General features: G+C 38.2%; 1 protein-coding gene across 6 annotated transcripts in view; it reads right to left on the bottom strand.

Annotated features, from left to right (window-relative positions):
• MECOM (MDS1 and EVI1 complex locus) overlaps window positions 1-24,497 on the bottom strand; it is a 608,842-nt gene that overhangs the window by 225,330 nt on the left and 359,015 nt on the right. The gene's annotated exons all lie outside the window — the stretch shown is intronic.

Raw genomic sequence — 24,497 nt, 5'->3', positions numbered from 1 at the left:
TTAAATAATTCTATGAGTTAAAGAATGGCATGGTTTTGTACACAAGGGCTGCTCTAGGCATAATAAATATTCTATCTACTGTTCAAAAATAAAGGGCAAATAAGAATTACATATTTTGACATGATATCTTACAACAATACATTTATAAATTTAAAGCCACTGCATATAACTTCATACATTGTAACAAAATTTCTTTGTCAATCACCACTTAAGAATTTTGTTCATTCTCTTGCACATGATATTATTTTTTATCCAAATAAAGGCATTTAAGTCAATAAAATGCTAGGAAAAAACACTTCTAAGGGTGAGGAAACTGTTTATTTCTTCTTTCCTTTTTAAAAAAAGGGAGTGTCTGATGCTTTGCCCTGGATAAGCTTGTTATGATCAACTGAATTCTCTCCCCATAAAAGACATGTCTTCCTTCTCATCCTGAGTGTGACTGTACATCGATGGACACTTCCAGACATTTCCCTTTCAGATAGCAAAAGGAAGTATTAATCAAACAAAAGATGGGAAATTATGACATTCCACCACTAAGGTTTAACTCAAGTGGCCAACTTTTAGCTGATCACAGGGTACAGGTGACTATCCATCACATAACCCATCATAACACACATTAAAACGTCTGGGTTAATCAGGACAGAAGCCAAAAATAATATATTTTGCTGACGTTCAATGAAGACTACCAAAGGAATTCCCCTGAAACCGGACTCCATAAACATGCAAGATCTAAAAGAAAAAAGGATATGAAAGGAATTCTGAGTAACACTATTTTAAACAAGCAGCAGTACATTCTTTTGACAAAAAAAAAAACCTAAATGGTTTCTATCACATATGCAAGCTTAAATTTAAAAAATGGTAAAACAATCTCAGAAGTCAATGTGAGTATGCAAATATATATTTGCATATTTTTATCTTATAAAAATTATCAGAGATTGAATAAACTCATTCAAGATATATGAATAACATTCACAACCAGGCATAAACTACTAATATCATCATATGCCCACTTTTTTTTTCAGTCCTGTCTTCCAAAACTTAACTTCAACTGGAAATCAGTGACAATTACATATAGAGGGAAACAGAAAGCTGTGGGACATAACCTAAAAAGGAAACATATCTTCTCTTTATTATTAGGATTTTTACAGCTTTTCATTACAAATACTGGAATAGGCTTTATTTCCATATCTGCCTCAACTCTTCTCTTAAGCTCATATAACCACCCGTATCACAGTTTGGGGTAATTCCTATTGAAGCATCACAGTGTAAGAGATAAAGCACTAACCGGAGAGTCAGGAACTTAAGTCTTGCTTCCCATTGTGCTACCACATGACTAACACTGAGGCAAATTCATGTCGCCACCTTGAACTTCAGTTTCCTCACCTGTAAAGCAAGAGTGTGGACTGGATGATGTCTGCAGACCCTGTCAGGATGTGTAATGCTGTGAAGTGCCTTAGAAGCAGCTATTGTGATCACCATGGGCAAAACCGAACATTCCAGCATAGTACACATCAGGGCCAGGGGAAGAGGTGATTCAAATGCAGGACAAGTGTGGCCTCAGACCCTTTTCCCTTTTTCTATTCATTGACAAACTGTTAATACCTAGTGCTCCTTAACTCTGTAACTTCTAAAAATAACCAAAGCACACAATTTCCTTGAGCCATTTTGCAATTAATTTTCCAATAACACTGTGTCTTTATAAGATTAAAGACTTTTTTCTCAATTAGAAAAAAATCCATAATTCTTTTTCACATTTCACATATTCATACACATTCAACATTCAGTCCATAAACACAGGCTGAGCACCTACTATATGTGATTCATGTGTTAGGCCTGAAGTATAAAGTAAAAACACACTGTCTCTGCCTTCTTCAGATCATTTATATTCAGTTGATTTTATGAAATCGCTGATATTCAGTCCTTTATGACTCACAACGTGGCTATTTCATGTGTCTCAACCTAATAGTTTCATAATAAATTGTGTCATCAAACAGGTTAATCCTTCAAATTACCATAGCCATTTTGGAAAGTCCCATTCATTCTGGAAAGTCATTATGATGCTGTTTAGTGATTTCCTAGAGAATTGCCTAGCAAGGTTTTGGTCGTTTGTTTTGATTTTGGGGTGTGTATCTATTGTTGTCACTCTTGTTCAGAAACCTACACTAACAATTATTTGGCGCTTCTGTATTTGTTTCAATGCCTTTTCCATAATCAGTTAATAATTGACTGATCTACAGTCTCCTCGGCATTAATTAGTTATGATGTGCACACACACATACAGATACACACATGCGATGACCTGTTCCCCTTTTAAATCTTAAGTACTTCTCTTTTTCTTCCTAATAGACATAGCTGTGTTCTTTCTCACAGCTTGTTTTCCTAAAAGGATTTTAGACTGCTTGAGAGTAGGTTCAGAGCCTATGCTTCTTTACATGACCTCTATCCCAGGGTCCTGCATGCAGTAGACACAACAAAATTACTAACTAAATGATAAATTAAATTACAAAGGGAGACATCCGATTGAGAAGATATAGTAATATCCAAACACGAAAGCCGTGGGAAAACAGGTATTACATTTTTGCTAACCATGGCTGTGGCAGTTATATCATGCTCTGATGCTGTTCTTCACAATGACTCTTAAAAAAGGTCACAGTATTGAGTTCTTGGGCATGACTAGCACATCAGAGGGCTTTGAGCACTGGATAATAAGTATATTCAATTATGTCAGTTGGTACGAGTAAATTTCCAGCTTCGCCTTAGGAAAGGAAAATATTTATCAGGAAAATGAATAATAAGGTTTGCACTGTGATACAATAAGAGAAAAAAAAAAAACTTGGTGAGTTTATACAAAGACCATGGATAGTTCAAAATAGCCAACTACAATAATACTTTCTTTAAATGGGACTTTCCCTCAAAATAAACAAATAGCTGAAAATACCCCAATTTTGAATAACTGTCTTAAAATTTGAATGATATACCTATCTAAGCAAAATCAAAAACACTTCCCCAAATGATTAGCTTGTAGTGCACATATCAATTGCTTTATAGTGCAAGAAATGTCAAATGGCACTAGAAACAATACCATGCTTTCCTGTACAGTGCAAGCATATTTCTTCTTTAGACACAGTTTACATAATACAGGAAATGGCTTCATCTGGTTCCTGGTCTTTTTGATCAAGTCAAAAGCTTTAAAGAAAAAAAGTGTTTCTTTTACATTTTACTTTTTTTTTTTTTTTTTTTTTTTTTGCACTTCTGTTTTTCAAAAGTTACGTTTCTCTAAGTTTTTGAAAATGGGAACTGGACAAGGATGGAGAGCAATGTCCTCTAAGAAATACTTTGCTAAAAGACAAGCTCGTGACCTTCTTCATGAACTCTGCAGGTGGCCAAAAATGAGGAGGAAAAAGGCCTGTGATTCAAAAAAAGTTGATACCTTGGTTTAAGATGAAATGTTCAAATTTTAAAAAATAATACTCAGAGGCCTAGATGTAGGGAGACTATTTGGAGTGTTTGAGAAGCGAGATGGCCACTGTGGTGATTACACAGGAGTAGGTGGTAAGAAATGAGGTCAGAGAGGAGCTGGGCCCAGACCACGTGGTGCCTTGTGAGCACGGTAGGAACTTTGCATTTGACTCCGAGTTGGGACGCCACTAGAGAGTCTGGAACTAACTTATGTTTTTAATCAGTCACCTTGGTTGCAATGTGGAGAACAGATTACGGCACAACAAAGGGTGAAGCAAGGAGACCAATCAAGTGTACATTGCCTTCATTTAGCAAGAAATGATGGTGATGTTGACCAGGGTAGTGCAATTGACAAGAAGCAGGTGACGAACTAACTATATTTTTAATAAATAAATTGATGTGATTTGATGATTAATTTGATGTAGATGTGACAGAATGAGAAGAAGCAAGAAGGACTCTCTCTTTTTTTTTTTTTTTTTTGAGACGGAGCCTCACTCTGTCGCCCAGGCTGGAGTGCAGTGGCGCAATCTCGGCTCACTGCAAGCTCCGCCTCCCGAGTTCACGCCATTCTCCTGCCTCAGCCTCCTGAGTAACTGGGACTACAGGAGCCCGCCACCACGTCCAGCTATTTTTTTTTTAATTTTTATTTTTAGTACAGACTGGGTTTCACCGTGATAGCTAGGATTAGCCAGGATGGTTTCGATCTCCTGACCTCGTGATCCGTCCGCCTCGGCCTCCCAAAATGCTGGGATTACAGGCGTGAGCTGCCGCGCCCGGCCGACTCCTTTTTTTTTTTTTTTTTTTTTTAATCTCAGCACCTAATAGAATAAGGAGGACAATAGGAGGAGCAGGTCTAGGGAGAGAGGAAAAACCAGAAGTTCAGTTCTTCACACGTTAATATTGAGATGTCTGTTAGTCATCCAAATGGGGATGTCAGCTGGTAGTTGGATCTCCAAAGGTGGAATTAAAGGGAGAGGTCTCGGACAGAGATATAGATTTAGGAGTCATCCAAGTAGGGCTGGCATTTGAAACTGACATTGGAAAGATCACTGCCCTGGAAAATGAGTGTGAAGAGAGATGCAAAGAGATCTAAGTACTGAGCCTCTGTGTGCTCCAATACTTAAAGGGTGAAAAGAGGACAACTAACCACAAAAGCGAGTTGAGACAACCAGTGAAATAAGAGAGAATCAGGAGGGAATGGTTTGCAAGAACTCAAGCAACTAGAGTTTTTCAAAAAAGAAAGAAAGAAATGAATAACTGCGTCAAATTGTTAAAGTAAATAGTGTAAAATAACGCCTGAGGATTGGTCATTGAATTTGGCAACATGACAGTAACCGATGGCCCTAAAAAGATAATCTCTTTGATGATGTGAGATGAGGATGGGAGAAAAAGAGAAAGTGTAGCTTGCAGTGTTTTGCTCTAAAGAGGAGCAGAAAAATAATGCAATAACTGGAGTGGTAAGTGGAGTCTAGTGAGATTTGTTTTTGAAGATGGAAGATAGCACAGTGTGTTCATACACTAATGGAAATACCTAGCAGGAGAGAAAATCAGATGATGCTACAGAGACAGGGCAGAATAGCTGAAGGATGTCTGCAGGAGGTGAGAGAGAATGAGATCCCATGTACGTGGAAGGAAATTCACCTTACACTAGAGCAAGGACACCAATGGCAGAGTGACAGAAGGAAAGGCAGAATAAGAGGGGGCAGATACAGGAGGCTTGGTTGATTTGGTGATGTGGCATGTAGATATTCTCATCCTAGTCTAGCTTCTCAGTGAAATAACAGATACGGTTATTATCAGCTGACAGTGAAGAGAAGAAAAGGTATAGAGGTTAAGGTAAATAGAAGGTACAAAATGGTTCTTTAAGAGAGGAAGAGTAGGTGGAGAATCAGATCAAACTAGAGCTTGGGAATGGCCAACTGAGAAGTAAGAGAGGTAAGGATATATGCAAAGAGTAGTTGTAAGTGATGGACTGTAGTTAACTAGTTAAGACAACTGAACCAGGACAACTAATAGGACCAGTCACTGATCAAGAAACAGACTTCTATTTTATCAAGTCACAGAACTTTTGGAGTCTATATGCTACTACATCCTAACCTAACAACAAAATCAGAATGTACGGTTCCTTATGGACCCAGTCCCATCTTATTTCTGACTTCTCATACCATATGATCTGCTGTATACAATTAGCTACGCTTTTCTAGAACATCCAGAGCCTCCTCCTTCCTTGTCTTCTTGACAAGGTCATCTCCATTCATCCATTTATATTCTTTGGCCATTAATTCCACAATTATTTCACTGACCACTTCCTATGACAGACCAAGAATGAATTGATCATATTGCACAGTAATTGTCTTCCTCCAAAATTGCTGCACAATGCCTGGAACACACTTAGTACTTCTTTATAGATGAACAAATAAATGAACTCAAACATCAGTCATCCACAATCATTTATCTCTAAAGATGGAATGAGTTAAGAGGAAAGGGGATTTATAGCACATGCATAGTTCACAGTCTCTGCTTAGTCCATGCTCTGCTCCAATGTAACACCATCAATGTCACCAGTTAACTAAAATTACTGTTTAATTAGTTAAAATAACTTTCCGATTTTTTACACTGATTCTCATTGTCTTAGTAATTCTCACAACTACTTTTTGATAGAAAAGTATGAGAAGAAGAAATAAGAAGAGAATGCAGAGAGGACAATACAAGATGCCCAAGAAGGAAACTGGGAAAAAGAAGAAAAGGGAAAAGAAAGAAGAGAATAAAACAGAGACAGAAGGGGAACTAGGGAAGAGTAAATGGGGAGAAAAAAAGCGAGCATTAGCAGCAGAAACTGATAGAGAGGAAAAGGCAAAAAGAAGATTATAGGGAAAGGATATTAATTTTAAGGCAACAATATTCTTACTTAAAAAGTGCTGAGGGAAGTTTAGAAATTCCTATGAGGAAGCTGGAGGATTCTGGAATATTTGTAGTTCACCCTTATTCTCCTAAATATTTATGAATATGTATGAAGATCAACAACAGGCACATTTATTAAGTAACTACTATGTGGAAAACACTGTGCAGGGCCCTATGTAGTTCCCATGCCTTCAACTCCTCTTAACAGCTTCTATTATCCTCACTCTACAGATGGGGAAATTGAGGTCCTGAGTAACTTTCCAGGACCTCAGAGTGAGTGAGATTGTTGATCCTCAGACCCAGAGCCACCCACGCTGCTTTTGCAATCCAGATATGCATGCAGAATAGGGTGGGTTCTGAGCCAGCTGACAGGGCTTTCCCACATCTCCCATCCTCCCAGGCCAAGTCCAGAGAGCAACTGAGAAGGGCGGCAGGGGAGCCACCAAAATCAGCCCTGTAGTCCTTGACCCCAGGGACCTAAACGTGAAACAGATGGGACCCAGACACTCATCCAAGTCTCACACTGTCCTGTTTGGCTCTTTTCACACTTCATTCGGATATATCTGTTTATTCATTGTAAAATGCAGTTGTACTCATGAGTTGAGAATCAAAGTACACAGATAGAGACGTTTCCTAGAGATGTTTAGCCTCCTTCTTTAGCAGCAAGGAGGATGGGAAAGAGACAAATTCAACCATCTTACTGGTGGCTGGAAGAAAAGTTATCAAAAAGTTAAAAGCTTTGTGTCTTTGCATGTCACACCTTTGGACAGCATTTTCTGGGAGTGTACATAACAGGAATAATAAATTTATGGCCATATACTACCACAGTTCCCTCCAGCCTCAACAGTAATCAGTACCATGGGATCTCAACACATTGTCACTGAACCCAAATAGAGCCAAATTAAAATCAGTTTGCAATTCCAGTATTCCTTTGTAATAACAAAGGAATCAAATATCATCTAGCGATGGCATATATCTCTTCCATGTATGTTACCAGTTAACCAAAATTGTACAACATTGGTGTAATGTCACCAATGTAATGACTAGATGCTATATAAAGGCATAGCCCCATAACATAAAAAAATTGCCTAACACAGGTAAAGTCAAATATGAACCTAAATATTTAAGACTAAAGCTCTTTGTCCTTTGGTCAATAATTATTTTACCAACATATTCAACAAGAGCATGTTTCCTCAATTAAAATTAGAGTTTTAGAAACTAATTAAAAAAATAGATTTAAATTGATGAATACTAATGCTTCTGTAATTCACAATAATGTTTAAGGTCAGGTCAGAAAATAGAAAACCATTTGACAGGGTCTGGGCTAAAAGCCATGGATGGCATCCACTGTTTAGTGTTGTATAATTTACAAACTTCTGTTCTTTCGACAACTCAAATAATGAAGTTGCCAAATAAACACACAGCTCAGAAACAACACAAAAGGATTAAAACACCCTCTCACATCTTGCAAAAAGGTGGTGGCCTTAAATAAAAGAACAGTATCTACAAACTGCTTGCCAAAAATACACAGATACTAAACAGTTTCATTACAAAAATATTTTAAATTTCTCAGGATGCATTTGAAAGTGAGGCAGTCATATCAACAAAGTTTGATGATTTTATATTGTGTCTATGGCTATGTAAAATGAGATAAGGGGTACAAATGTCACATAGACAGATCTCATATGCACTCATATATGACACACATTTGTCACTTAAAAATATATATACTTTTTTAAAGACCGGGTCTCATTCTGTCATGCAGACTGGAGTGCAGTAGCATGATCACGGCTCACGGCAGCCTTGACCTCCTCAGGCTCAAATGATGCTCCCACCTCAGCTTCCCAAGTAGTTGGGAATTACAGGCATGTGCCACCACATCTGGTTAATTTTCGTATTTTTTGTGGAGACAGAGTTTTGCCATGTTGCCCAGGCTGGTCTTGAACTCCTAGGCTCAAGCGATCTGCATGCCTTGGCCTCCCACATTGCAGGGATTATAGGCATGAGCCACTGCACCCGGCCAAAAGACATATACTTTTAATCAAGTTTCATTACTACGTTGTCATTAGTTAAAAAAAAAAAAAAAATCCTGCCCATTATTCCTCATTTACATCTGCCTATCTTAGAATTCTCATTATATTGGCAATCACAATACTTGGTAAATTAGATCAAAAAGGGCACGATCCCAGAGATACAGAAATGGGCTTAACTACTTCGCAGTGTGAGGGATCTTACAAAGAGTTTATTCCACAGTTTTCTTCACTTATTACAGTCCTCAGAGGAATTAAGTCCAGGGATAAGGGTTTGAGTGGTATCAGCAATATTACTGGCTTAGGGTTGTTACAGGAGTTGTATTTGTTTTATAGAAACTCCCTGCCAATTCTTGCCTTAAAGTTAAACAAATCACTGAAATGATAACACTCAAAACGAATTGAATGATACTAAAAAGTTTCAAAACTCTGAGTTTTCAGACACGTTAAATAACTTTAAAAATGTGGCTTGAGGTTTTTTTTCTTTAATATGACAATCATTATATGATACTCAAGTTAAGGTTAATATCCTTGAAAAAAAAATCCTTTTGTCAATTGGTGGTCTGTGGCTTGAGACTTCACTGAAAGGTTTCACTTGAAAAGGCTATGAAAACATCAGCCACTGATCCAGAAGTTCTCAACAGCTCAGAGATGCAAGGTCATTCATAATTGTCTCCATCCTTCTTTTCTCTCTCCAGAGTATAATTACTTCAAGAAACGAAATCCTGGTTTATTTTACTGAAATCCAGAAACTCACCGCTTACATAGTAACAGCTACTTCCCTTATCTCTGGTTTAAATATCCACAACTGTCACCACTCCTAGGACAGTGACTAATGCTTAGTGGGTCTAATTTTTAGAACCTACATAATTTAAAAATATCAGCTACCATTGACTTTCTTCACAGAATTAGAAAAAACTACTTTAAATGTCATGTGGAAGAAAAAAGAGCCCATATAGCTAAGACAATCCTAAGCAAAAAGAACAAAGCTGGAGGCATCACGCTACCTGACTTCAAACTATACTACAAGGCTACAGTAACCAAAACAGCATGGTACTGGTACCAAAACAGATATATAGAACAATGGAACAGAACAGAGGCCTCAGAAATAATGCCACACATCTACAACCATCTGATCTTTGATAAACCTGACAAAAACAAGCAATGTGGAAAGGATTCCCTATTTAATAAATGGTGTTGGGAAAACTGGCAAGCCATATGTAGAAAACTGAAACTGGACCCCTTCCTTACACCTTATACAAAAATTAACCAAGATGGATTAAAAACTTAAACATGAGACCTAAAACCATAAAAACCCTAGAAGAAAACCTAGGCAATACCATTCAGGACATAGGGATGGGCAAAGACTTCATGACTAAAACACCAAAAGCAATGGCAACAAAAGCAGAAATAGGCAAATGGGATCTAATTAAACTAAAGAGCTACTGCACAGCAAAAGAAACTATCATCAGAGTGAACAGGCAACCTACAGAATGGGAGAAAATTTTTGCAAACTAGCCATCTGACTAAGGGCTATATCCAGAATCTACAAGGAACTAAAACAAATTTACAAGTAAAAAACAAACAACCCCATCACACAGTGGACAAAGGATATGAACAGACACTTCTCAAAAGATATTTATGTGGCCAACAAACATATGAAAAAAAGCTCATCATTACTGGTCATTAGAGGAATGTAAATCAAAACCACAAAGATACCATCTCATGCCAGGTAGAATGGCAATTATTAAGAAGTCAGGAAAAAACAGATGCTGGAGAGGATGTTGATAAATAAGAATGCTTTTACACTGTTGATGGGAGTGTAAATTAGTTCAACCATTGTGGAAGACAGTGTGGTGATTCTTTAAGGATCTAGAACCAGCAATACCATTTGACCCAGCAATCCCATTACTAGGTATATACCCAAAGGATTATAAATCATTCTACTATAAAGACACATGCACGGCTGGGCACGATGGCTCATGCCTGTAATCCCAGCACTTTGGGAGGCCTAGGTAGGTGGATCACCTGAGGTCAGGAGTTCAAGACCAGTCTGGCCAACATGGTGAAACTCCGTCTCTGTTAAAAATACAAAAAGTAGCTGGGCATGGTGGTGGGCATCTGTAATCCCAGCTACTCAAGGGGTGAGGCAAGAGAATCCCTTGAACCTGGGAGGCAGAGGTTGCAGGCGCCGAGATCGCGCCACTGCACTCCAGCCTGGATGACAGAGTAAGATTCTGTCTCAAAAAAAAAAAAAAAAAAAAAAAAAAAAGACACATGCACACATGTTTATTGCAGCACTATTCACAATAGCAAAGACTTGGAATCAACCCAAATGCCCATCAATGATAGACTGGATAAAGAAAATGTGGCACATATACACCATGAATACTATGCAACCATAAAAAAGGATGAATTCATGTCCTTTGCAAGGACATGGATGAAGCTAGAAACCATTCTCAGCAAACTAACACAGGAACAGAAAATCAAACACTGCATGTTCTCACTCGTAAGTGGGAGTTGAACAATGAGAACACATGGACACGGGGAGGGGAACATCACACACCGGAGCCTGTTGTGGGGTGGGGGGCTAAGAGAGGGATAACATTAGAAGAAATACCTAATATAGATGACAGGTTGATGGATGCAGCAAACCACCACGGCATGTGTGTATCTATGTAACAAAACTGCACATTCTGTACATGTATACCAGAACTTAAAGTATAATAATAAAAAAAAATCAGCACAGCACTCTTTAGTGTCTATAATGAATTGGTCATACGGAAACAGGTGTTAACAATTTGTTGGGAAGAAGAGAGAATAGTGTAGTGGAAAAATAACAGAGTTTATCTTGGAAAGTAGAATCTTAGCTCCATCATTATTAGCTGTGAGAAAGTGGGGAAGTTATTCATTCAATCTCTCTTCTGCACTATGTGTAAAGTGGGGAAATGATACTGACTTCAGAGGGTTGTTGTATGAACTAAATGAGATAAGGTATGACTATGGACACATGGGTGATAGAACCTCAACAAGTTAACTATCTTAGTTAACAAGATGAGAGTCAAGAAATATTTCAAATGTATAGAATCTTATTAGAGGTGGACAAGGAGCTTGTAAATCACCTAACCAGACCCCTTCACATGTTCAAAGGATTTAACAAGTAAGAGGTCATACGGTGACTTTGCCCAGAGCAGCTTCAGAAGAACAGTAGAGATAAGACAATTGTCTAGAGAAATAATAGTAGATAAAGAAATGGAGAAATAGATGTAGACAATCCTTTTAAGATGTGTGACAATGAAGGGAAGGAGAGAAAAATAAGAGATTAGATGTAGATTTTAGAATGTATGTGCCTGTTAGGTATTTTTAGGAGGGGGGAATTTGAGCTTTTGGATGGTTAAAGGTTAAAGTCAGATGTAATTAGGAGAAACATACATCATCCAAACCAGACATTTTTGAGGGTAAAAGGGGATGTGACTTATGCTGACACAATAGGAATAAACTGGGACAGGCCAACCAGAAAGTCTGGTGATCCTAAGGATAGAAAGTGATGTTGAATATATACAGAGAGAAAGAAAAATTGATGACGTAAGTTCCCTGAGGAGGGAGGAGAAAAAGGGATCTGAGTAGAGGTATAGTTGGCCAGGGGAAGATGGTAATTAAGACTAACACTTTCCCAGTTTCTAGATACAGATCTAAAGCCAATTACTCCCCTATTTTCAGAGAGCTTACAATTTAGTGCACTGATTATCATGGTATGAGAGGTAAAAAGGAAGGGAATGGGATTGTCCACCAGTGGAAGAACCCATGATATTTTCAAGAAAATTTCCTAGAATTTCAATAGGGGACAAGTATATTTTGAAAAGCATAGCCAATATTGTAGTTCAGTGAAATGAAACTGTATTTTCTTTCTCTTTTATTGGCCACATCTTTATTTTGACATTTTGAGCAACACGGTAGAGAACTGTTTTATTGTGTTTTTTGTTTTTGCTTTGTTATTACAAGAAGACATAAGCTAAGAAATTCTGAGCCCGTGACAGGAAAAAGCTGCCCTTTTGTGAGCATATATTACTTTCTAGGTTCTGTGCTAGAATATATTTTATAAATGAACTGCCAGTAACTGGATGAGAAAGCTGAGGCTCAGAGGGGCTAATAACTTGCCAGAAAATAACCTAGGGTCTTCATGAGGGGATTTGGCAATGGTTCTGTGCTTCAAAGCTGGTGTGCTTCCTGTTGCTAAGTACAGCCATGCCAGGATAGGAAGGCCACCGCTCCAGTGTAATTCCATGAACTTTCATACCTAAGACACTGGAAAGATGTACAGTCTATGCTCAAGAAGTAAAACTTATTGGACCAAAAAAAATATATAAACTGCTATATTAAAAGTATGTTGTGAAATGCTAAGTGGGTAGGAAAGGTGCTGTTAGAATACAAAAGACTGGGTCGGGTAAGGTGGCTCATGCCTGTAATCCCAGCACTTTGGGAGGCGGAAGGAAGTGGATCATGAGGTCCAGAGATCGAGACCATCCTAACTAACACAGTGAAACCCAGTCTTCACTATAAATACCAAAATTAACTGGGCATGGTGGCACGCACCTTTAGTCCTAGCTACTTGGGAGGCTGAGGCAGGAGAATCACTTGAACCCGGAAGGTGGAGGTTGCAGTGAGCTGAGATTGCACCACTGCACTCCAGTCTGGGTGACAGAGCGAGACTCCGTCTCAAAAAAAAAAAAAAAAAAGTACAAAAGAGTTTAAATCTGGTTTAACTGGTTCAATCTGATCAGAAAATGCGTCTCAGAAGAGAAGGCAGCTAAGCACAGCCTGGAAAAGTGGGGCAGTGACTCTTCAGGGAGATGGAATGCGGACCTATGTGGTTTTGTGGAGGGAGGGTGGGACGAGGGTGGTCAGGGAGGACTTGCTTAACACTTAAGGGAGGAGGTCAAACATGAACAACAGGACAGATACAAGGTACGATGAGTTTTACCAAAACGTGAGACATGGCACTAGAGAAGACAGTGGAAGAGATATTTTTGGAAAGGAAAGAGGAAAGACACTACTCATGATTGCTGTCCTAATTAAATATCAAACTAATGAAACTGGATTTCTTTCTGAAGAACACAGGGAGCCACTGAAGTGATTTTTTTCCAGTTTCTGAGGCTGTCCTTCGAGAGCTGGGATTATTGAAGGACACACCGTTTTCCCATGTATCTCCAGCTTTGCTTACATAATCTTAAAAAATAATATTGGTTTCTTCACATGTGGCACCCCCTGTCAACACCATCATTTATTTCTGAACTATAAGAAGATACTCGAATTTCTGGTGCTGTGATATGACACTTGGATTTAGCATGAGAATTAACTGAATCTTGTGTGTGCTTCCTCTTAGGTGGTACTGAGAATATTTCTAACCCCACGATGTTATCTAGACCCAAATATTTTTCTTTTCTTCTTTATTTTTGACTGAGATGTGATGGAACTTGCCAATAGAGGTATAAAGATAACACCTATTTGGCCAGATTGGGAACTAGGTGTAAGGGCTAATACCCAATTTTATTGTATTCATTCACAAAGAGGCTCTAGGGCTTTGTCTTTTGTATACCGCTTTAGTTTCCATATTCACGTGACCTCCATGGCAGCTCACTAATCTCTCAATAGGCTCTAGGTGTAAAGAACTCCTTCATTAAAAATCACATGAAAACATTTTTCCCAAGCCTGACCAAGACTTATCAGGGTGGAACCAACTGAACAATTTAATAAAGTTTACTCTTGGAGGAGTGAAGGACTATACAGTAAATTCTTCCTGGAGTGTTCACCACTGTAAAAAGAAAAAACAAAAATCTCAAAGACAGCAAATGCCAATGAATACCTACTAAAGGTAAATGATACCAATTCATCCATTGAGAAGCTCATACAAGGCCGGGCATGGTGGTTCATGCCTGTAATCCCAGAACTTTGGGAGGCTGAGGCAGGCATATCACCTGGGGTCAGGAGTTCGAGATCAGCCAGGCCAACACTGCAAAACCCTGTCTCTACTAAAAATATAAAAATTAGCCGGGCGTGGTGGCGCACACCTGTAATCCCAGCTACTCGGGAGGCTGAGGCAAGAGAATTGCTTGATCCCGGTGGGGCAGAGTTTGCAGTGAGCTGAGATTGCACCACTGCACTCCAGCCTGGGCGACAGAGCGAGACTCTGGTTCAAAAAGAAAAAAGAAGAACAAGAAGGAGAAGCAGCTCATACAATGATGAAACACATTTTAGGAAAAAAAGAAATGGTTTTCTAGGGAAAACATGCAATATCCTGGGACCAATCTGTTAGACCTCAGACATGCAGAGTCGTCATAAACACTCACACATATGCTTCACAACTGTTACTGAAACCAAGAGGGTTATCCTCCCTAGGATCTACCTTGACCCCAGAAGGAACCAGCTTGAGGAGGTCAGAAACCAGTGCTGAGTAAAGGGCCATCACTTCTTCACCCCTCCTTCCCCCAGTATTGGGTGTGTGTTTCCCTTCTAGAGGCTTTATTTGGGAGTTCCATGTGGTAGTAAAATATGAAGTCATTAGAAATTCATCAGTGAATGATGGATTTCCTTTGGTTGCACAGCCACTGGGTCTGTCTTCCTGTTCCATGGAAGCACGTAGGCATTTGGAAGGCCTATGAATTAGAGGAGAGAGAGGCAGACAGACAGGCAGGCCAGGGAATGCTTATCTAAAAGCAACAGTATGTCAAGATCTCAATATTGAACCAGAAACTAATTTATGGCAAGCCTGATGTTTTTCAGTAAAAGAACATGTAACAGTTTACCAAATGTGACCACAGTCTTTCTGCCCAGGAGGCCACCAAAGGGCCTGAATGTTGCCTCTACAGTCCTTCCCTCAAACAATGCATCCTTGTTCCACAGCCTCCCAGCTGTGACAGGCATGATAAAAATGGAGATTGTTTTTATACTCTGTGTGCTGTTTCTACACTGACAGCAGCATGGTTATTCGCCAAATAATCAGAGTATGTTGGCATTTTTATAAATAAAGTGCTTGGGTTTGACAGTAATCTGTGCAAGGAAGACTTGGAGGATGGACAAAAATGTCTTCTTTCCCATGCAGAGGAAAAAGGCCTCCTTGGCTATTTTTCAGCACACTAACATTTCTTCTGACCAAAAGGCAGCCAAGAGCACAGCTATGACATCAGACCAGCCGAAGCCCCGCTCTCTCCAAAAGGACACAGGGAAGTATTTCTTTCCTCCATGGCTTGCAGGAATGTGTTCCTGGGGCTTCCTGAGTTATACAAGGAGGATTTTATTTCACCGGAGTAGGGGCATGGGGGTGGAGAGGAAGGAGTGTGGAACTAACATTCAGCGAACTCCCATAGTGCTCCGTGCTCACACAGGTTGCTTTGTTTCATCCTCACAATAACCCTGGGAGATGGGTATTATTGTCCCCAGTTTACCGATGAGGAAACCAAGCACACTCTGGTGTAGTGACCAAGGTTGTGTCCTCAGAAATCAACGCCTAGAAGTTGTCAGAAGTATAGGGATAGTCAGAGTATGAGAATGGGAGATACACACTTCTCCTTTAAGAAAATCATCTTCGTGGCTGGAGGATTTCAAACACACATTCTCTGCTGCATACTTTCACATCTGTCTTGTCAAAAACATTTTTTACAGGTTTTGAAATATTTTTATAGACAAAATCTTTCAAAAGTTCATTTAGGAAACTCTCTGGGTAGAGGGGAGATTTAATTATTATTTGACAAAGGAACAAACTGACCTTCTGAGAATTTCGGCAATGTGCCAAAGTCCCAGCTAAAGACTAAAAGAAAGGGACTCGGTGCAGATCCTCGGATTCTCCCTCCCCTGGTTCACTGTCTTCCGTGTCACCTGGTTCTGTCTCATTACTGAGCATAACAGAAACTTCGAACCAACTTTCCTCCTACCAGTGCAGGAAGAGACTGAGGACAGTGGGCTGGGGCTCATGCCGTTAACGCAGTTTGCCAGGAAGAACTTGTTCTGACAGCTAGAAGATTCAACTCTGGGTACTTTTTACTGGGGGCATTTCCACAGCCTCTTCTCTACCACCCCCCTCCCTTCTCTGCCAACTCCCTCATCTCAGCAAAATCAAGTCACACCTGGTACAGATTGAAGTTACCTTGCAAACTGTGGGTCCTACAGTAACAGCTCTTCACACTACTCACAGCTCATATTTTCCAGGCAGCAGAGTACTAAATCTAGGGTGATCAAAACCAGATTATGGAGTCTAACCTAGCATGGGTTTGAGAACTCCCTTATGAATAGTGAACAGTTTTCACTGAGTTTTGGTCCCAGAGGTACACAGAAGCACCCCGAGGTGGACAGTGCGGAGCACACCATTCACATAACAGGAGCACAGCTACAGGTCCGCTTGTTTTTGCTGTTAGACAGTCACTGGAATATCTTTCTAGCAACCACTGGAAACTGGATGAGGTGGGCTTTGGCCGGTGGGTTACTATTCTGGTAGCCAAATTCCCAATGAATGTTTGCAAGCGTTTCTATCTGTGAGATGATTCAGAAATACTGAAAAAAGGCCATAACACAACAACTGAAAAATATCTACCTCTCACCACCACTTTTTAAGGTGCATTAAATAGTTCAAGTTGTCCCCTTTATAAAGGGTAAATTTAGTACTATTGAATAGTTTAGGATAAATGTGACTGAAGGGTACGTGAAGCCCCAAGACATTCTACTTTAAAGCATCCTAACACCAACAAACTTTGATTCTTAACTTAGACACTGTTGAAGAAGATGGAAAATTGAGTTCAATCCTAACTTGGTGTTTGATCCTTTAAGAACACTGAATGCACTGTATCAACTAACATATACAATCTTCTGACATCTGAGTGGCCTTTATTTCCTTTCTAGAAGTTGGCCGACGAAGTCTGCTGCTCCTTTCAGCTCCCCTTTAATAAAGGAAGTAAAATAACTTTGAATGTTATTTATGATTGGGTCTGGGGGTGATAGTTGCCAGATGTGAGATACCTCATGTAAACTATTAAAAGATAAAGATCCATGAAGTTGCATTGATTCCTACAGAGCAGAAATAGAAACCAAAGGGTCAAAACAAACATTTCAGCTTCCATAATGTGTAGCACTAAATTCAACAACCCTGTGTGCCTGCCACTGGGCTAGGCACTAGATATAGCAATATGACAAAGATGAGCCATAAAAGGCTTAGAAGCCAGCCTAGGGCAGAGGTAATATGGCACAATAAGGGCCACACCAACAGTGTGTGTCAACAGGGCTGTGGAACCCAGAGAAAGAGGAGGGATTATCCTGCTTTAGAAAAAAAGCTCAAGGAAGCCTCTCGGTGGAGGCAACACTTGAACTAGGCTTTGGAGGTAACTAGGATCTTTTAAGGATCCAGGGGACAGAGAGAGAGGAGAGCCTTCTAGGCAGAAAACAACACAGGCAAAACATTAGAAGAGAAAGGATAGATGCACTCTGAATATTCTATTCAAAGAAACAAAACATTTTGCCACCTGAACCTTTACAGTATATTATTTAGAAAAAGTATATTAATTTCAGATGTAAAAACATTTTCCTTGTGTACAAGTAAATAGTGTAATTGAAATGACAGATTAGACATGTAGAATTTATTATCTGAAAGAAAATCTAATCAATAGGTATTTCATTTCAAAAAGTTAATGAAATATTATGGAGAGAGTGGCCTTTTAAGCTTTGATTTTTGGATTCAGAGAAAGAACTTAATTTTCAGTGACAAGGTCAGTACTAGTTGAATGGTCTCCTTTTGCTTCCCACAGAAATGACCGTTCTTTCATTCTTGAATTATTTATTAAAATCAGGCTTCAATAATCGGAGTCTGTTTAAACATTTTTTTGTAGATCAGCAAGTTAAAAATCATGTTGCCTTTGTTATTTTTACCACTTGTAAAGGGGCATTAAAGTACTTGTGTGAAATTAAATATTAATCTCATGAATATGTTTGGGTGTGTAACAGAATTCTCTCTTTTCAGTTCATGTTAATTAATATTCAATGCAACAAATACACATGTGTTTAATGCTATTATCATCAAGGAAGGGCAGAGGGTTCAAGTCATTGTAAAGGACAATGTGGGTATATTTTATCTCCTTCTAATTAGCAAAATTAGATGAGCTTCTGGAAGATTATTTGAAAGCAAAGGTTTGCCAAGCCTACTTTCAATAAACAGTTTTATGCTCCCAATAGCCTAGGACTCAACTCTTAGATGACAAAAATAAATCTTTTGGTACATCCATCATAGTTAAAGTAAGCCAATTCCAAGGTCAACTATAGGGTCAGATACAAAAGGCTTGCCAAATAGCCATATATGCAAAATCATAGACATCAGTTCATCTGAAATAAATGCTCTGCCTTGCAAAAGAAAAATTATTTAGTAGTTTGCATTTATGGTAATGTGCTAGTATAGCTCGATTTGGGAACATAATGAAAATTATGTATCTTTTTGCCAAATGGATGATATTTTCTCATAGAAGTAAAAAAACAAAAATTAAAAATTAGCTGACTGGGCGTGGTGGCTCAGCCTGTAATCCCAACACTTTGGGAGGCCAAGGCGGGTGGATCACGAGGTCAGGAGTTCGAGACCAACCTGGCCAACATAACGAAACCCTGTCTGTACTAAAAATACAAAAATTAGCCGGGCATGGTGGCACATGCCTGTAGTCTCAGTTACTCGGGAGGCTGAGGCAGGAGAATTGCTTGAACCTGGGAGGCAGAGGTTGCAGTGAGCCAAGACCACACCATTGCACTCCAGCCTGGGTGACAGAGTGAGACTGCGTCTCAAACAAAAACAAAACAAAACAAAAAGCATAAAAACATTGACCTCTCTTTTTGCCAAGATCTAGGTCAGAGAGTAAACTGCGTATATCTTTGGCAATGTATATAATTCGATAGACATTACATACACACTCTATCATTACTGAGGCAGTTCCTCTTTCAAAAGAATGTCTTTGTTAAATAAATGTGTCCTCATAACTGCCTTTGAGAAGGAGACATATGCTGATCCTATAACACTCCACACCTTCTTTGAAGCCCTTAAATACTTCACTTCAAAAGCATGTCCTATTTTAATTATATCATTCTGGTACATGAGAGATAAGGTGATTTCTCTACTTCCTGAATCAAAAGCAACAGCAGGATTAGACAGAAGCAGCACACTGACTATCATTTTAGCTGTCCCAAGATTACAACATTTGAGCATTTTGTTTCCATGCTACACCCTCCTTTCAGTGTCTATGAGGAAGTTTCTGCACTTTGTTTGACCCGACTGAACTTTGTCACACTGCCTTCTCACCACCCCTGATGAAGCAAGCCACTAAATCTTACCAACTATCTCTTTGTTGTCTCTTGTATGTTCCCAGCCCCTCCTTCCAATCTTACCAAGCCAGTTAAGTTGCACTTTTCACCTTCTCCGTTGACATAAAATGAAGTAACTGCATTTATTTGGATATTGACTGCACATTTTGTCAACATCTCAGATTTTATAAGTCAACTAGATCGTGTTTCAAGGCAAAGTCCTAAAATTTCATAGCTCATCTCCATTTGCTTGCTCAGTGCAAAGTAACGAAATGAAAAACCCAGAACTCTAGAGAAAGTTTGTTTAGTCTTGTCATCATATAACTAAACTAAATTATTCCGCACCATGTAAGTGTTTTAAAACATTCTATTATGGAAAAGGAAGACATTAGTTTGTTAAAACATACTTAAATTTGATAGGCATTTAACCAATGTCTATGAAAGTATAGTGTGTAGGAACAAAAATTATTAGAGCACTGAATGCAATTTGAATTAAATGTTGTAGAAAGAGCTGATGCAGTTTTTTCTACTAGTGTCTAGTAGCTTTCTTTCAGTAATGTCCACCTTCTAAATGAAAATGTTAGGACTATGGGGCCTCACTCCCAACTTCACTTGTATTGGAAAACAAGGTCAACCTCCTGTTCGCTTATAAGATAGAGAACTGCTGTATGTGATGCCTGGAGACATGATTGCCAGAGCTTCTAAAATATTTCATGGAATTATTATCTAACCACGTTAATATAAAACATGAGACTTGAGGCTATTTACATCTGAGTCTCTGACTTTAGAACAAGATCTTTTACTGTTCAAAATACTGTATGGAACCTACTGGTAGATATTGTTAGCTCTTAACTAGTATCCTGAGTTTTACATGGAATGCCCTCTGGTGATGCTACCCATTCCGAAGTAAAAAAAAAAAAAAAAAAAAAAAATGTTATTTACATCAATATAGAAACATACTGATGAATATGCACATAGGTTATCTTTAAAAACATACACACTTCTCTTTTTTTAGGCTTGGGAAACATTAGCTTTTACAAAAATTGGAGATTCATCTTATTATACTTGATTTGTGAAAAAAATTAATTATAATGCTGCATTCTAATAATTCAAAAAATAATTGAAGTTAGCCTATCAGGTGGCCAAGAAATTATGCCATATGCTATATTCAATTGCTGAGTCAGATCAAGATTAGAATTTTCCTATAATACTTCTATTTCGGAAGCTGCTTTTGTCCATTAACCAAAGGGGAAGTGTCAAAATACCTGGAATATTGTTACCTTCAAAACTATGTGGAGAGTATGGGCAAGCAAGTGCCTGTTTGTCTGTGTACAAAAGTGAACCATTTGAGCATCCTTTTCTAGGGCACTAAGACGCTATCTTAATTCTGGAGAGCTGTTGGAATCCCACTGAATGAAGTCATCTAAGCTTGCTCTGTCCAGTTTATATTTGGCCTACTGAGCCACTTCTTGTTCATAGTAAAGTTGGTTTTTAAAACCTACCCTGCCCCAATATTTCCTTATGTAAACGGGTGACAAAGAGGAGTTCCATTGCAATATTTTTAAGAGAAAATTATTTTAGATTAGAATTCTGCAAAAATTCTGGATACAGGGGAAACTGTTAAAGCACTACTACCCACCCATCCCATGAGCATTTTAAATTGTGTACAATATGCCAATGAGCATTTAAAGCTGAGTAAGAAAATGTGTCTACCTGTAAGAACTAAGTGAGGAGGTAGAGAAGTAAGCAGATTACCATACAGCATGGCAAGGGCCATGATAGAAGTATCCACAAAGTGTTTTGTGTGTCAGCAAAAGAAATACCTAAATGTATTTCAAGAGTAAAGAAGACTTTCTTAAAAAGGGGATGGGTAGGTGGATTTTTATTTTTTTTTAGGTGGGGTTTCTCTCTGTTGCACAGGCTGGAGTGCAGTGGTGCAAACGCAGCTCACTGTAGCCTCAACCTCCCAGGCTTAAGCGATCCTCCCACCTCAGCCTCCCGAGTAGCTGAGACTGAAGGTATCCGCCACCATGACCAGCTAATTTTTAAAATTTTTTGTAGAGATGGGGTCTCACTATGTTGCCTGGACTGGTCTGGAACTCCTAGGCTCAAGTGATTCTCCAACCTTGGCCTCCCTAAGTGTTGGGATTTCAGGCATAAGCCACCACACCCAGCCTATAGGTGGAATTTTTAAGGGTGATTAGGAATTAACTGGACAAAGAAGAGGGAAAGGCTTTGCAAGTAGAGGAAAGAATCTGCTTGGAGCTCAGATAACTATTATTTAAAAACATAATGACACCTAGTTCAAACTTGTGACTGAGTTCCACAGTAGAATTCACAGAAAAAAAAAATCAATAAAAATAATATTTCCATCAGTCTGTGTCTAAAAGACTAAAAAAGAGCTAATAACTATAAACTGATGATAGTTTATAGCCTTTTCTCTTCCAGCATCCAATTCTGTGGAAATCTGCACAGACATCTGAAATGGTTAAGCAAAATAAGTTTTCCTGTGTTTTTTTTTATAAAGGCCTAGAGCAATCCATATTTTTCTTCTTGATTTTGACCTTTTTCCAAAACAATAAAATAAATGTAATCTGCAGAAAAGAAACTTCTTATTACCAAAATAAGAGACATTTTCATTTAAGTAATACCTTCCATTATAAAAAAGACATTTTACTGAACTTGGATAATAAAGCTTTCATTTTATCCTCTTAGGCACAGACCTTAAATTTATATAAATACATATTTATATATAGAAATACATGTAAGTTATAGAGCTATAGATGACAATTGTAGTGTTCATTTACCTATATAGTTACAGCTAAAGTATAGGTAAGTTTTGATAATGATGTTGATTATTATGCCACCACAAATGTTACTACTTCTGCCTCTAATAATACTATCGATGATAATAACTACTACCTCACCCTGTTTATTATGTTCTAGACACTGTACAGACATCCTAACTATACATTACATTTAATCCTTATACCACTAACACCAAGATATAGATATTAATCTCATTTTGCAAATGAGAAAACTGAGGCTTACAAATTATCATTGGCCATAAAGTTAATAAAGAGAAAAGGCAATCTAAAAATATTGTTACTTTAAGCTCCCAACTTTACCACTTACTGATTGTCTGGGTTTTACTCTCTGAACCTAGTTTTTTCTCACCTAAAAACTGGGAACCATACTTACCTAATACAGTGGTTTTGAATATGAACTCTAATGTTATATATAAAGATGCTTGTAATATACCACAGCCATAAAAGTATTAATTATCATCCCCATGAAAAGGCAATAAAGAGGATTTATATAATAAAAACTTGAAAACAATATATCTACAGAAATAACTTAGAGCAGAATGATAATAGAAGGCAGGAATAGCTTACTGGGAGTGTTTCTTATAGTTTCATAAGTGTCATAACACACTGCAAGACTATAGAAATCTTAAACACATCATTTATTGTAAGTCCCACTTAAGATCAATCTCAAAATACATAGGATGAACCACATAAATTGACCCTACTATAAAAATTCAAAGGACTTTCCAGATACATCTCTCTTTTTATTTTAATCTTTTAAAAGCATGTTTAGATTATATTCATTTGATTTTAGTGGAGCTTTTCTCTAAAATAAATTGCCTATACATGCACACACTAGCACATGTGGAATTCCTTTTCTGTAATCCTCAAAGAGGCTTTTGATTCTTCTTCTGATTCTCCAAAAAAGAGTCAGTGAGCAAGTGAGATGTGTACTGGGATTTGGATGGCTCCAGAGCCACTGCATACATTTACATAGGAACCAGATGGCTGTGGAAAATGTTTCTTTTTTATTTTATTTTTTTAAAAGGATTATTGAGGTGTTTCTACAGAGTCTTATCCTAAAATAGATAAAAAGTGCAAATCAAAGGCAAACTAAAGGGAAGCGGCATCCAATATACTGTAGAAGTTCATCACAGTTTAACCACACATCCCTCAGGGGGAAACTCCTAAGAAAGTTACATTACTAGGACATAGGTAAGACCTTGTCCTAGAGAGTCTGGGACTTTCATTATTCAGGGAAAATGAGGGAAGAAGGAAAGGGGAAATCTTGGCCAAGAAAGTTGAAAGTCCTCGCCCTTCGAAGGCTTATTTTTTTTTTCTCCCTGCAAAACTAACCACAAGTTTATAAGATGGGATGTTTAAGGGACTTCACTTTTTAATCTTATAATATTAATTCCCTGAAGCTTTGAACTGACAGGCAGGCCAATGTAAATGAGCCAGAACGAGAGTCAGAGCCAGAATATTTGTTGTACCATGACAAAAAAAATGTGTTATTAGTGCTCAGTGATTAATGAGCATGCAAGAGGAAGGGATATAACATGTATAAAATTGTCCTGGTACGTACATGGTTTACACAATATAAGGGAAAAATACAATCAATTTTACTACATACTCATATATACACAGATACCCATATCTTACAGATGCATCGGTATGATATGGGACATTTCATGTGAATTTGCATTCATATTTAGTATTTCAAAAAATGATAAAAATTTAAATAGACATTTTACATTTGTGAAATGTCACATACACATGGTAAACAATGCTTATTCATTAGTGCATTTATTGGTTGCCTATGCTTTAATTATATTTTGTCTTAAATAATTCAGATTCAGTGCTTACTGGTAAGTTAATTTCACTGGCAAAACAAATTAACCAAATCTATGGTAACCCATGCATGCAGTGACAGTGGATAAATTTAGGAAGGAATGCCATTATAATTCAAACAACTAGGGAA

This window comes from Chlorocebus sabaeus, chromosome 15, assembly GCF_047675955.1.
Source record: "Chlorocebus sabaeus isolate Y175 chromosome 15, mChlSab1.0.hap1, whole genome shotgun sequence".
NCBI classification, from domain to species: Eukaryota; Metazoa; Chordata; class Mammalia; order Primates; family Cercopithecidae; genus Chlorocebus; species Chlorocebus sabaeus.
The sequence above is the reverse complement of the archived record's forward strand: the minus strand, read 5'-3'. Positions and strand labels throughout refer to the sequence as shown.